Below are 13,267 nucleotides of genomic sequence, written 5' to 3' on the forward strand. Positions count from 1 at the left end.
TGAAATCAGGATGTTTTTGCAATGAGTGTAGACACTTAGTATCATACTGCTTGTTTCCCCTAGCTAATTAAATTGTTATTAAATTGATTAAAACCACACAAAAAGCTTGTTAAATATAGATACCTGGATCCCAGGTGAAGAGATCTAGAAGGTAATCAGGAACTTGCAATTGAAATAAGCCACCCCAGGTGATTCTGAGGAGGTGGCCCTGCTTTAGGAGTCCACAAGTCAGGATTTTCCTGGGTGTTGGAAATATGGTCTTCATGGACATTAGTAGTGTGAGTTCGTAGGATATGCCTTATGGAAGCCAGCCACGTTCTCAGCATTAAATCTCCAATTCAGAACCAGACACTGAGGAGAGAGCAGCACCCCACTAAGGATGGTAGTCACTGGGTCTTTTTATCTGCATCCAGTCATGCTGCATCCTATTCCCTGAAATGCTGCTATTTTGACATTTAAACTCTGCCTCCCAGCTGCCTTTCATTTTCATCCATTTCAGATACACAAATTCAGTAAGTTTCTGTCCATTCTATGAGTGGATCTTGAAACTTGACTAGAGTCAGATAGCTTATGTGCAAACGGTAGCTAAGGAGAAATTGTTAGGTCATGACCTGAAGCTACTCTTCTCTACAAAGGTGTTATAGGTTATAACCAAAGTAAGCTGCTGGCCAAATTCTGCTGCATAGACACTAAATATTTATTAGTTGGCAAAAATAGCAATTCATACTACCCTTCATTAAAGGTTCTCTCAAGAGAGTTCGAAGAATTCAAGGGGCAGGATTCTGTCACAAGCGTTACTAGAATTGGGCACCCAGAATTCTCCAGAGTTCACAGCTAGACACAAGACCAGGTGGAGCCATCATTCTAAAGGTGCCAACTATAATTCTCCACCACTTATTTCAAATCTTTGTCACCATGGAGACCTCATTTCTAAATTTCATTGTGTTAATCAGCATGCTACTAATGTCACCAATAAAAAATTCTGACATTAACTATGCCAATTGATAGATCTATGAATAACAGAAGTCCTTTGCCTCTGGTTTGTGCATTCTTGGTTAGAGTCTAGAAGAATTTGGTTTAGAGCTGGACACTAGATGGCACACACAATGTGGCACTTTGGAACACTTACTGGAATACGTACTCTTATAGAAAGGAGTGATTGGTTCTAGAATCAGGGTTAATTGCTTTAAATTTAAATTTGGACTGAGAAGAACCAGAATTGTAGAAACAAAGTGCCTTGTAGATCCTGCTCAAGAATGGGTTGCTTGCCTGCTAGGCTTGGAAGAATGAGTCAAAATCCTATAGCTACTCCAATTGTGATTCAAAACATGGATCACACTGCCAGACCAATATAGATTCAACCAGTTTCAGGTTTCTTCCCAAAACTTTCTAACTGAAGTCACAGAGCCCTAACATTCACTCCATCCATACTTTTTTTCTATAAAAACTAAGGCAGAATGACCACAGTCCATAGAATATTTATGCTCAAGTGACTTGGACAGGTTTCTTAATCTCTCTGATTCTCACATTCCTAATAGGAATAATTTTACCTCCTTCTTAAGGTGGTTGCTGTGACGATTGTTATTGTGTAAGAAAATGTCTACTACAAAATGGATATTCAACTAATTTTATTTTTAGTGTCTAGGTCTTTTAAATCTTTAATTTCCCCTCATTTTTGAACTCAGGATAAGATCTATATTCTATAAGTAGTACTTTAGATCACTATAGCTAGAGATTACTAATCATCAATTTTGTGCCATAAATTGTACCCTAAATCTTTTAAAGTCTAGAAGTTCAGTTCTGAGACTTCTGACCATAATAAAACTTCACAAACCACTTTTATCTGCCTGCTGGTCTTAGCGTGAGCTCTCTTTTTGTTCCAGTATGACATAGTTTTCCACTTGTAGTCCCACAGTCAACGAAAGAATTGTAAATTACAGCTCTAAGCTTTTTCCCATCCCATTTTTTTCCACCCCTGAATGTAAGAACCTCATGCCTTTGAAGCCCCATGATGACCAACAGACTGCTAGAGCTGCCTCCCATCTTAATGGAACAACTGGACTTCAATATTCTTGGCAACTTTTCCTGCGGGAGAAGCACCTCATTTGCTAATAAAACTTCATCAGCTCTAATGGGATTTTCAGTGGGAACCTCTCTGAGAAAGATCCCCATGGATTGCATTTTTGTATGGCCCCTTTCTTCAAAAACCCAAATGTAGATTCTTAAAAGAGGGCTTTGCCCTTTTCTTTTTCTCATTGATGAAAACAATTCTAACACAGATTTTAAATAGCTACTTCCTGCTTTCCTCAAAGGGTTGTCATTAATCCAAGACAGCAAGCTGTGGGTACCAGCATTTTGGATCAAATTTAAATCCCTCAAGGTGATAATTTTGCTGCTCCCTAACTTACCATTGGCCTGACATCTCCCAGTTATGACATACAACTACATTGTACAACTGTCCCCACCTGCCTTTGAAGGCATCTGAGTAATACCCATCTCTCCTGGGCTCTGGCTTAATAGCCATTGTCACATTACAGGCAGCTTATCAGTGAAACTTGGCAAGCCAGGAATGTTTAACAGTTGATATGATGAAAATTTTAATGTGGGGGTGGGATGAGAAAAGGGAAGAGAAAAGGTCTGAATCACAGGTCTAGGTTAGATGCCTTGGAGTACAGAATGCAGTACCCTTAAGGGATGCTACTAGGCAAAGTTTCATTGATAGAAATGCCATTACTGGTTGCTTCCTATCACTGTTCCCAGAGTCAGTTTTTGGCCCTGGTAAAAGCAGTAACAGAAACAGCCTTTTGTCATGGCTTCCCCAGGGAAAGAGAGCTAAGAAAGACCTATGGCTACAGAGATCAAAGGCACCATTTCTTCCTCCCTTGAAATTAAGCGGACGTTACTTGATTTTTCTTCTGTTCATAACAAATGTAAACCCCAGTACATCTGCTGATAAGGTCCAGATATCACAATCCAAGCTACCTAGAGGAAAAGCTAGGAAAGGATCTGCTCTTCAATTTCTCCTCTGTGAAGGTCATAACTTGAAGGTCTTTATTAGGAATGTCTTAAAATTGATAATAGTAACAATAAGTAATGATTATCAGAATAAATGCAACCAGGCTCCTGGTTTACAGTGGCTGCCAGGTGATGAGTATCTCTGATGATCAAAGCTTCCATTACTCTGACTCACAATATGTTGCTCTAGGCCTCTAGCGTGGCTTCAGCATTGCAATCCCCCAGTTAGACTTTTTCCACGTTATCATCCCTTCCTTCTGCTCCCCCATCCCTTTCTCCTTTAACCAAATAAAGGCCTGTCATACTGGGGTTTCTGCATTCAGGAATAAGCCAGAAAATAAAAAAAATAGTGGACTAGAGGCGGCCTGTGCTCACCAAAGGCTCTGTGTTCATCCAAAATCCATTAGGTATGTGACTCCGTGAGAATGAGACAGATTAGGGTGTGCCAAACTGGCTGAGCAAATGAGCATGACCTTTCAATAATGGAGCTCCAGGAAATGCGCAGAAAAATAGTTCACAAAGCCCTGCACCTGGGACAAATCAGATAATGCTAACTTCTATTCTTACAAGAACTCAAGCAGGTTTTGATGAGACAGCCTAGACCTGATGTCAGGCTGAGGAGTGGGAGATACCAAAGATGGCTACCATTGAGTTCTCAGCCACTGTGCTCTCTCTTGCACAGTGGTTCCCTCTCACCCAGACCGTATTTCTTTTCTTACTTTTAACTAGCCCACACTAGCTCTGTAGAGCATGTTACTTTTCCTACCTTTAATAAATATAAAAACTTGCTACCTTTTGCACTTGTCTTGACCAATTCTTTGTTCAGCATGACAGGACTACATCTTGAAAGAGCTAGAAATCAGACAAAAATCCAGAAATACTAGTAACCAGAAAGATAAATAAAATAACTTTAACAATGCATTCTAATGCTGAAGGAATGAGCAGTGGCTCAGAAAGATAGGAAGACCTTCCCCTCCTGTGGAGTGGTAAAAGGAAAGACACTTTCTTTTGTGAGCACTGGACCAGTAGCAGGTAAGAAATATATTTCAGGCAGATAGGTGATCTAACTATAGCCAAGTGAATAGAGAAAGGAGTGATAATTCCCATCTTGTCCCTCCAGATTTAAACAAGGCTGGATTAGGATGCCATCTTAGAATCTCCTTCCTGCACTTATCTCAACAGAGTAAGTAACTGAACTTGAGCAGAATTGGAGCCGGAAGCCATCTTGAGTAACTTCCTCCACCAAGGTACAGAAAACTTCTACATTTTCTGTGACTCCAAGTCAGAACTGTCACTGGGGGACAGGAGGAAGTGGCTACCAGTCCTAATAATAAGAGTGGCCCCTAGAAAGGGTGGCTATGATTCAGTAAAATTAAAATCACAAGAGCAGGAGAAAAATCTAAACCCCTATCTCTCAAGGGATCAAATTCTGGGCTGGGAGAATCTCATGGTGCTGACAAAAAACAAAAAAACAAAAAAACAAAACAGTGGCAGTTTGAGCATAGCAACATAAAATGAATGCAGCCATGGGAGATTTTGTGGTGGGAAGGGGTCTGAGTCGGGATAGCTCCTGCAGGAACCAGTGGAGAAATGGCTATTACCAACCTTGAACACATAATTTCTGCCTGTTCTTCCCCACTGTGATCCACTTGGAGGTGCTCTGAGTGACATAGCAATTGGCCAGCTACACCTTCAGGAGCACAGACTGGAATTTTGTGGAGCATTGGCCTACCCTGCCGATCTTCCTGCAGATGGTGAGTAGCAAGCTCAGTGGACTCTTTTGATCCTCCCACCCACTCACACCCACATACAGAAGAGTTTAAGTCAATTGCTAGGAATTAATTCAGATATTGACTGACCTACCAAGTTCCCAGTGACAACCACAGAGGCGTGGAGCTCAGCTCCTTGATAGCTCTACATGGCTTTTTGAAAGACCTCATGGGATATATGGGAGTTTGTAGGAGCTAATGAGTGCTGGTTATTGCTTTTACTTCTATAGTATCTTACTTGTGTCACATTAAGTTCTCTCACACTGTTATGGCTTGTATCTAGATGACCCCCCCAAATCTTCATGTGCTCATAGATGGGGCTTTTTGGAGTTGGCTGGGTCTAAGGCATGTGATACTGGAGTTAAGAGTGTGTGGTACTAAATTAGTTCACTGATTAGAATTAACATAGCTATGGGTGTGGATAATAGAAACCCCACCTTGGGTGTGGGTGCCACAATCAATAGGCTTATAGTCTGGATGGCATATAAAGGGAGAGAGACAAGGCAGGCTTGCTGCTGTTGCTTGCTGTTGCTGTTTTTTGTCTGCCACACCATGAACTGTTTCTGCTCTGAAATGCCCCTCTGCCATGCCACCCTGCCTTGGAGCCAGCCAACTATGGACTGAAACCTCTACAAACTGTGACCTGAAACAAACCTTTTCTTTTAATGTTGAGTGTCAGATATTTTGTCCTAGCAATGAAAAAAGCAACTAAGACACACACCACAGGTTGTTTCATAGGATATGCTGAATTAGTGTTTCTGTTGTCATTAATTGAACTCAGTTTTCATGTATCTCTCTCATTGTCCATTTAGAACTCCTTTCCCCTCTTCTCTTTCTTACTTTCTTTCTCACATACTCTCAAATCTCTCCTCCCTCCCATTTTTTGGTATATAAAGACTATAATTAAAACTTATTGTTTCCTTTCTTTGTTTTTTGGGATGCACATGCAGGTCATCTGTGTATGAGTGTTAATTATTGTCTTTGTTAATACAGTGTTATGCATTGTCAGGTTCTCCCTTACCAAGGGTTGTTTATTTAATGTCTTCTAAAATTGGGTTTTTGCTAGTTTATTAAGTGCATCCAATCTCCATAAAACCTTTCACACTTTCTATTCATATTTTCTTCTCTTTCCTTCTTTCTTTCCAGCCCCATACATAATCTCTCAAACCTCCTCTCCCTTTCCTTCCTTTCTGAACATAAAAGTATATATCATCAAAACCTCTTTTTTCTTTCTTCTTTCTTTTTATCTTTCCTTTAGTTTTTATTTTTTTCTTTTCTGTCCTATTTCCCAACCTATTCTTCATCATTATTACTTCATCTTCATGGCTTAACTTTTTAAATAAGTTAGAATTGTGTATCAATATATTAATTCTTTGGATGTTGATTTTACCTGTAGTTGTTCTCTTCTTGCAAGGCAGCTGGGGACTTTGAACAGGTTCTGTAGGTACCAGCATGCTGAATCATACCCAAAGCCAAAGGCACATCACAGGGAGAAATCCACTTATTAAAAAGAGGTCCGCAATTGTGATAGAGATTTTCCAGTGATCTACAACATTCAATACAAAAACATAAGTATTATGAGAAAACAAGGCAACAAGATGGCTCCAAAAACTCATAATTCCCCAAAAGCTCATCTCACAGACACTACAGTGAGTGAAATTCCAAAGAACTAAAAAACAAAGTTAAAATGATGAAGAAATCAAAGAAGATGTAAATAAGCAGCTGAATGAATCAATTATTAAAATGATTAATGAGCTTAAAGAAGATAAAAATGAGCAGCTAAATACATTAAGGAAGACAATGCAGGATATGAAAGAACACTTCAGTAAAAAATTAGATGTTATGAAAAGGAAGCAAACAGAAATCCTAGAAATGAAAAATTAAATTGAAAGTTTCTAAGTAGGCAAGATAAAACAGAATTAAAAATATCAGGACTTGGGGACAAGGTTGATGTAGTAGAACATCTACTCAGCAATAATGAAGAAACAAGAGACAATCAAAAAATTATCCAAGAGTTTCTAGATTAAATTCCTAGATTAATCTAAAAGAACAAACTTAAGTATCACTGTTCTTGAGGAAGGGACAGGTACAGACTTCTTGTATAAAAATTTATTCACTGAAATTATTGCAGAAAACTCCTCAAATCTAGAGAATGATATATACCCAAGTAAATGATATATTAAGATCAACAAATAAACATGATCAGAAAAGAACCTTTTCCACATCATAGTTAAAATTCTAGAAATTCAGAACAAAGAGAGAATACTAGACAAAAGTGTCAAATTATCTGTAAGTGTGAGCTCATCAGAATAACAGCAGATTTCTCAACACTAACCTTAAAGGCCAGTAGAGCTTGTAGTAAAGTTTTTCAAGTCTTAAAAGAAATTAATTGCCAATCTAGATAACTATATTTTGCAAAATTATCCTTCAAAATTGATTGAACTAAAGACTTTCCATGATAAAGATAAAGAAATTTGTGGCTACCAAACCAGTACTGCAGAAAATACTTAAGGGAATCCCAAATAGAGATAAGGAGAACAACAGCCAAGAGCCCAGGGCAAAGTATAAATCTCAAAGAGAGAATAGCAAACAAAAGGAAAACAAGGGAATTGGACACTGGAAAAAAATAATGACAGAAATCAGTACATACCTTTCAATAATAACACTCCATGTAAATGATCTTAACTCTGATCAGAAACACAGCGGCTGGCAGAGTGGATCAAAAAACAATACTCAACAATACATTGTCTGCAAGAGACACATCTCATCCACAAAAATACATGCATGCTGCAAGGGAAAAGATGGAAAATGATACTGCAAGTGGCTGGAGCCACAAACCAAGAAGGGTTAGATATTCTAACGTCTGACAAAATTGGCTTCAAATCAAGACTGTTCAGAAGAGATATATTGGTAAATGGAGTGATTGACAAAGAAGAAATAACAATTCTAATATATGTCGACTCCAAATGTCAGCACACACAATTCCATAAAATGAAAACTATTCCACATAAAAAAACCCCGAGAGATACCAATACAAGCATAGTAAGGGACTTCAATACCCCATTATCACAAATAGGTTAACTAGACAAAAAAAGTCAATGAAGAAATATTAGAGTTTAAGTACACCATAGGAAAAAAATGAATTTAACCAATGTCTACAGAGTGTTTCATTCAACAACAGCAGAACATACTTTCTTTTCAGCAGTCCATGGAACTTTCTCCAAAATGAGCATATTTTAGGCCATAAGTGTGTAGCAGAAGAAGCCACAGAACCTACTCAAGCACATGGAGATTTTTTAAAAAATTTAATTTTATTGGTATACTTTAGGTATAAAATATAATGACATTCATCATTGGAAATTTGCACCTTTACATAAATTTCTTGGTTCTTATTTTTACCCCTTCCCCTGGCCTCCCTTCAACCCCTCCATCCCTCCCTATTTACAAAGACTTTGTTTCCATTTTTTCATTTGCTCTTATTAATTCCATCTCCTTCTTTCATTTCCCCTGCCCCTCCCACTTCCCCTTCCCCTTTGCTCCTTTTTTCCTATTTCGCATTATCTATTATATCTTTTAGTCCTTATTTACACTTTCAGTTTCTCACACTAGAGAAACTATTCAGTATTTACATATGTGTGCCCTATTTATTTCACTTAAGAGTATGGCATTATGCATCCATTTAGCTATAAATATCTCTAATTTCTCATTTTTTATGGCTGAAGACTACTGCATTTTATAAAACAACCACATTTTCTTTATCCAGTCTCCAGTTAATGGGCAATTGGGCTGTTTCCAAGTTTTAGCTATTACAAACTGTGCTGCTATGAACGTGGGTACACATACATCACTGTGGTATGATTCTTTTAATTCTTTGGGGAAGATACCCAGCAGGGGAATAGCTGGGTCAAATGGGACTTCCAGTCTTAGTTCTTTGAAGTATCTCCACACTGATTTCCACAGTGGTTGCACCAGTCCACACTCCCACCAGTGATGGAGCAGTGTTCTTCTTTCCCCACAGCCCTGCCAGCATTTGTTATTGGTTGATTTTATGATAGCAGCCATTCTTTTGGGGATGAGGTGAAATCTTAGCGTTGTTTTCATTTGCATCTCTCAAATGACCAGTGATGTTGAACATTTTTTCATATGTTTATTTGCCATGTCTACTTCTTTGTCTGAGAAATGTCTGTTCATTTCAGATGCCCATTTCTGGACTGGGTCTTTAAATTTGGGAGGTCTGACTTTTTAAAAGTTCTTTATAGATTCTAGATAGTAGATCTTTGTCTGAGGAAGAGCAGGTGAAGATTTTTTCCCACATTGTGGGTTGTCTCTTCACTCTGGTGGTGGTTTCTCTTGCTGTGCAGAAACTTTTTAGTAAGAAGAGATCCCACTTGTTGATTGTTTGTGCTAGTTCATAGGCAACTGAGATTTTGTTCATAAAATCTTTTCCTACACCAATGTCTTCAAGAGTTCTACCTAACCTCTGTTCCAGCCAATTCAGTGTTTCTGTTTTAATATTTAGATCTTTAAACCATTTCGATTTTAGTTTACTGCATGGTGAGAGATATAGGTCTGGTTTTGATCTTTGGAAAGTTGAAACCCAATTTTTTGAAGCACCATTCATTTATTAAAGAGACTATCTTTCCTCCAGTGAGGGTGTTTGGTTCCTTTGTTAAAGATGAGGTAGCTGAGTATGTCTAGAGTTGTTTCTGCATCTTCTAATCTGTTCTACTGGTCCTTGGGTCTGTTTCTTGCCAGTAACATGCTGTTTTTATCATAGTAGCCTTGTAGTATAGTTTCAAGTTGGGGATTATGATACCCTCTGCCATGTCTCAGTTGTCTAGAATTGCTTTTGCTATTCTGGGTCTGTTCTTGTTTCAAATAAATTTTTGGATTGTTTTCTCAAGGTCCATGAAGTATGCTGCTGAGATTTCAATTGGGATTATATTGAATCTATATACCAGTTTTGGAAGTATGGCCATTTTCACTAGGTTGATCCTGTGTACCCAGGAGCAAGGGATGTCTTTCCATTTTCTGATATCATTGTCATTCTCTCTTTTCAGAGTGCTGTAGTCCTGAGCAAAGAGGTCTTTGATTTCTTTCGTTAGGTTGACTCTTAGGCATTTCAGTTTTTTGGATGCTATTGTGAAAGGAACCTTTTGCCCTATTTCTTTCTCAGCAAGTCTGTTGTTTGTGTAGAGGAAAGCTATTGATTTTTGTGTGTTGACCTTGTATCCAGCTACTTTACTGAATTTGGTTATTAAGTCCAGAAGACTTTTGGTGGAGTTCTTGGGGGTCTTCTATGTAGAGTATCATGTCATCTGCAAATAGTGACAATTTGACTTCTTAGTTTCCTACCTTTATTCCTTTTATTTATTTATTTATTTATTTATTTATTTTCTTTATTCCTTTTATTACTTTCTCTTGTCTAAATGCTGTGGCTAATGTTTCCAAAACTATGTTAAACAGGAGTGGTGATAGCAGACATCTTTGTCTTGTTCCTGATTTTAGTGTGAAGGATTTCAGTTTTTGACCATTTAGTATGATATTGGCTGTTGGTTTTTCATCGATGACTTTTATGAGACTGAGCTAGAGACTGTCTATTCCAATTTTTTGTAGGGTTTTTATCATACATGCATATTGGGTTTTGTCGAATGCTTTTTCTGCATCTATTGAGATGATCATATGTTTTTTGTCCTTGGCTCTATTGATATAATGCATTACATTTATTGATTTGCATATGTTGAACCATCCCTGCATCCCTGGGATGAATCCCACTTGGTCAGGGTGTATGATCTTCTGCACTCTATTTGCCAGTATCTTATTAAGGATTTTTGAATCTATGTTCATTAGTGAGATTGGCCTATAGTTCTCTTTATCAGTTGGGTCTTTCTCTGCTTTGGGGATCAAGGTGATGCTTACTTCCAGGAATGAATTCAAGAGTATTGCTTTCCTTTCAATTTCATTGAAGAATTTAAAGAGTAGTGGCAGTAGTTCCTCTCTAAATATCTTGTAGAATTCAGCGGTGAAGCCATCAGGACCTGGGCTTTTCTTGGTAAGTTTTTAATTACATTTTCAATTTCATTGATTGATATTAGGTTGTTTAAAATTTTTAGGTCTTCTTTGTTCAACTTTGGTAATTCATATGTATCTAGAAATCTGCCTATTTCTTCTCTGTTTTCCCCCTTATAGGCATATAGATTCTTGAAGTAAGTGTTCGTGATCCTCTGAATTTCTACTGGTCTGTTGTAATTTCACCCTTTTCTTTCCTAATTGCATGGATTTGGGCCTTTTCTTTCCTTTTTCTGATAAGGTTGGCTAAGGGTTTGTCAATTTTGTTGATTCTTTCAAAGAACCAACTCTTGGCTTCGTTAATTTTTTTGTATCATTCTCCTAGCCTCCATTTCATTGATTTCTGCTCTGATCATTATAATTTCCTCTCTTATATGAGCTTTGGGTTTGTCCTGCTCTTCTTTTTCTAGAAGCTTGAGGTTCAGCATCAGATTGTTTCATTGGGCTTGTTCTGTTTTCCTAATATGGGCATTCACTGCTATGAATTTCCCTCATAAGACTGCTTTCCTTGTGTTCCATAGATTCTGACATGTTGTACTGTCATTGTCATTTAATTGTAGGAACTGTCTGATTTCTTCTTTATTTTCCTCTGTGACCCATTGGTTATTCAGAAGTGGGTTATTCAGTTTCCATGTGTTTATGAAATTCTTGTGGTTTCTTTTGCTATTGATCTCCAATTTCATCGCACTATGGTTTGATAATATACAGGGGATGAGTTCAGTTCCTTTGCACTTACTTAAATATGTTCTACAAGCGAGTATGTGGTCTATTTTGGAGAATGACCTGTGTGCAGCCCAAAAGAATGTGTATTCTCTTTTTCTGGGGTGGAACACTCTGTAAACATGTTAAGTTCATTTGTTCAAGAGTTTGATTGAGTTCTAGTATTTCATTGTTTATTTTTTGTCCAGTTGATCTATTTATTTGAGACAGTGGGGTATTGAGATCTCCCACTACTATTGCATTAGTGCTTATTTGATTTTTCTGGTCCATTAATATTTGTTTTATGTGGTTGGGTGCACTAGTGTTTGGTGCATATGTATTTATGATTGTCATCTCTTCCTCTTGGATTGTTCTGTTTGGAAGGATGTAGCGTTCTTCTTTGTCTCTCTTAATCAATGTTGGTTTGAAATCCACTTGATCTGCAAAAAGGATAGCTACTCCTGTTTTTTTTCTGGTTTCTGTAGCATGGAGTATTGTTTTCTACCCTTTAACTTTCAGTCTATGAGTTTCTTTTTGAATTAAGTGTGTTTCTTGTATGCAGCATATTGTTGGATCTTGATTCTTGACCCATTCTGCCAGCCTATTTCTTTTGATTGGTGAATTGAGAACATTAACATTGATGGTTATAACTGATACATATTGACTTATCCATGTCATGACTTTTTCTTTTTGTTGGATTCTCCCTCTTTTTGTTTAATTTCTTGCTGTGCCCAATGGATTCATTCTGCTGTGTTTCCTAGGGTTGTGATCCTCATTGTCTTTTCCTAGGATATTATCTAAAATTTTTGGAGTGCTGTTTTGGTTTTCATGAAGTTCCTAAGGTGCTTTTTGTCATGAAAGTATCTTATTTCTCCATCAATTTTGAAAGATAGTTTTTCAGGGTACATCAATCTGTGTTGGAGGCTGTTTTCCTTTAGGGCTTGGAATACATCACTCCAAGCTCCCCTTGCCTTGAGGGTTTTCATTGAGAAGTCTGCTGTGATTCTGATGGGCTTTCCTTTGTATGTGATTTGTTTCTTTTCTCTATCTGCTTGTAGGATTTTGTTCTTCTGTTGGGTTTCTGGAATCTTAACTGTTATATGCTGAGGTGTATATATTTTTTTTTTTTTTGATCAAGGCTAGTTGGAGTCCTATATGCCTCACTTATCTGTATGTCAAATTCTTTTCCTCTGTTTGGGAAGTTTTCTGCCATTACTTCTGTGAACAGTTTTTTTATGTCATTTGTACTTTCTCTTGCTTTTTTGTGGACTCCTATCAGTCTTACGTTGTTCTTCTTTGCATCGTCTAGCAGCTGCTGGATTGATTTCTTGTGATCCCTTAATATTTTTAAGAAATCTCTCTTTCCATGGTCACTAACTTCAATCCTGTCTTTTATATCTGATATTCTATCTTTACATTTATTCAATCTTCTGTGAATACTTTCAATGGAGTTTTTAATCTGCTAGAAATCTGTTTGCATCTGTTTTATGGATTCCATTTGTTTCCTATGTTGGGTGTTCATGGTTTCCATTTCTTTCCTATGCTGAGCATTCATGGCTTCCAGCATGGTCCTGAGCTCATCTATTTTTTTTATCTGTTTCTGTTCTAGTCTCTAATCATATATTTTATTCTGCTCATCATCTCTGTAGTTATCTGGGAAATTATTTCCGTTTTGAATTTTTCTGTAGCCTCATTCATCTGTTTGTTACTTCCTG

This window comes from Heterocephalus glaber, unplaced genomic scaffold (assembly GCF_053883595.1).
Source record: "Heterocephalus glaber isolate CG9 unplaced genomic scaffold, H.glaber_assembly_v1.0 deba00001538, whole genome shotgun sequence".
Classification (NCBI taxonomy): Eukaryota; Metazoa; Chordata; class Mammalia; order Rodentia; family Bathyergidae; genus Heterocephalus; species Heterocephalus glaber.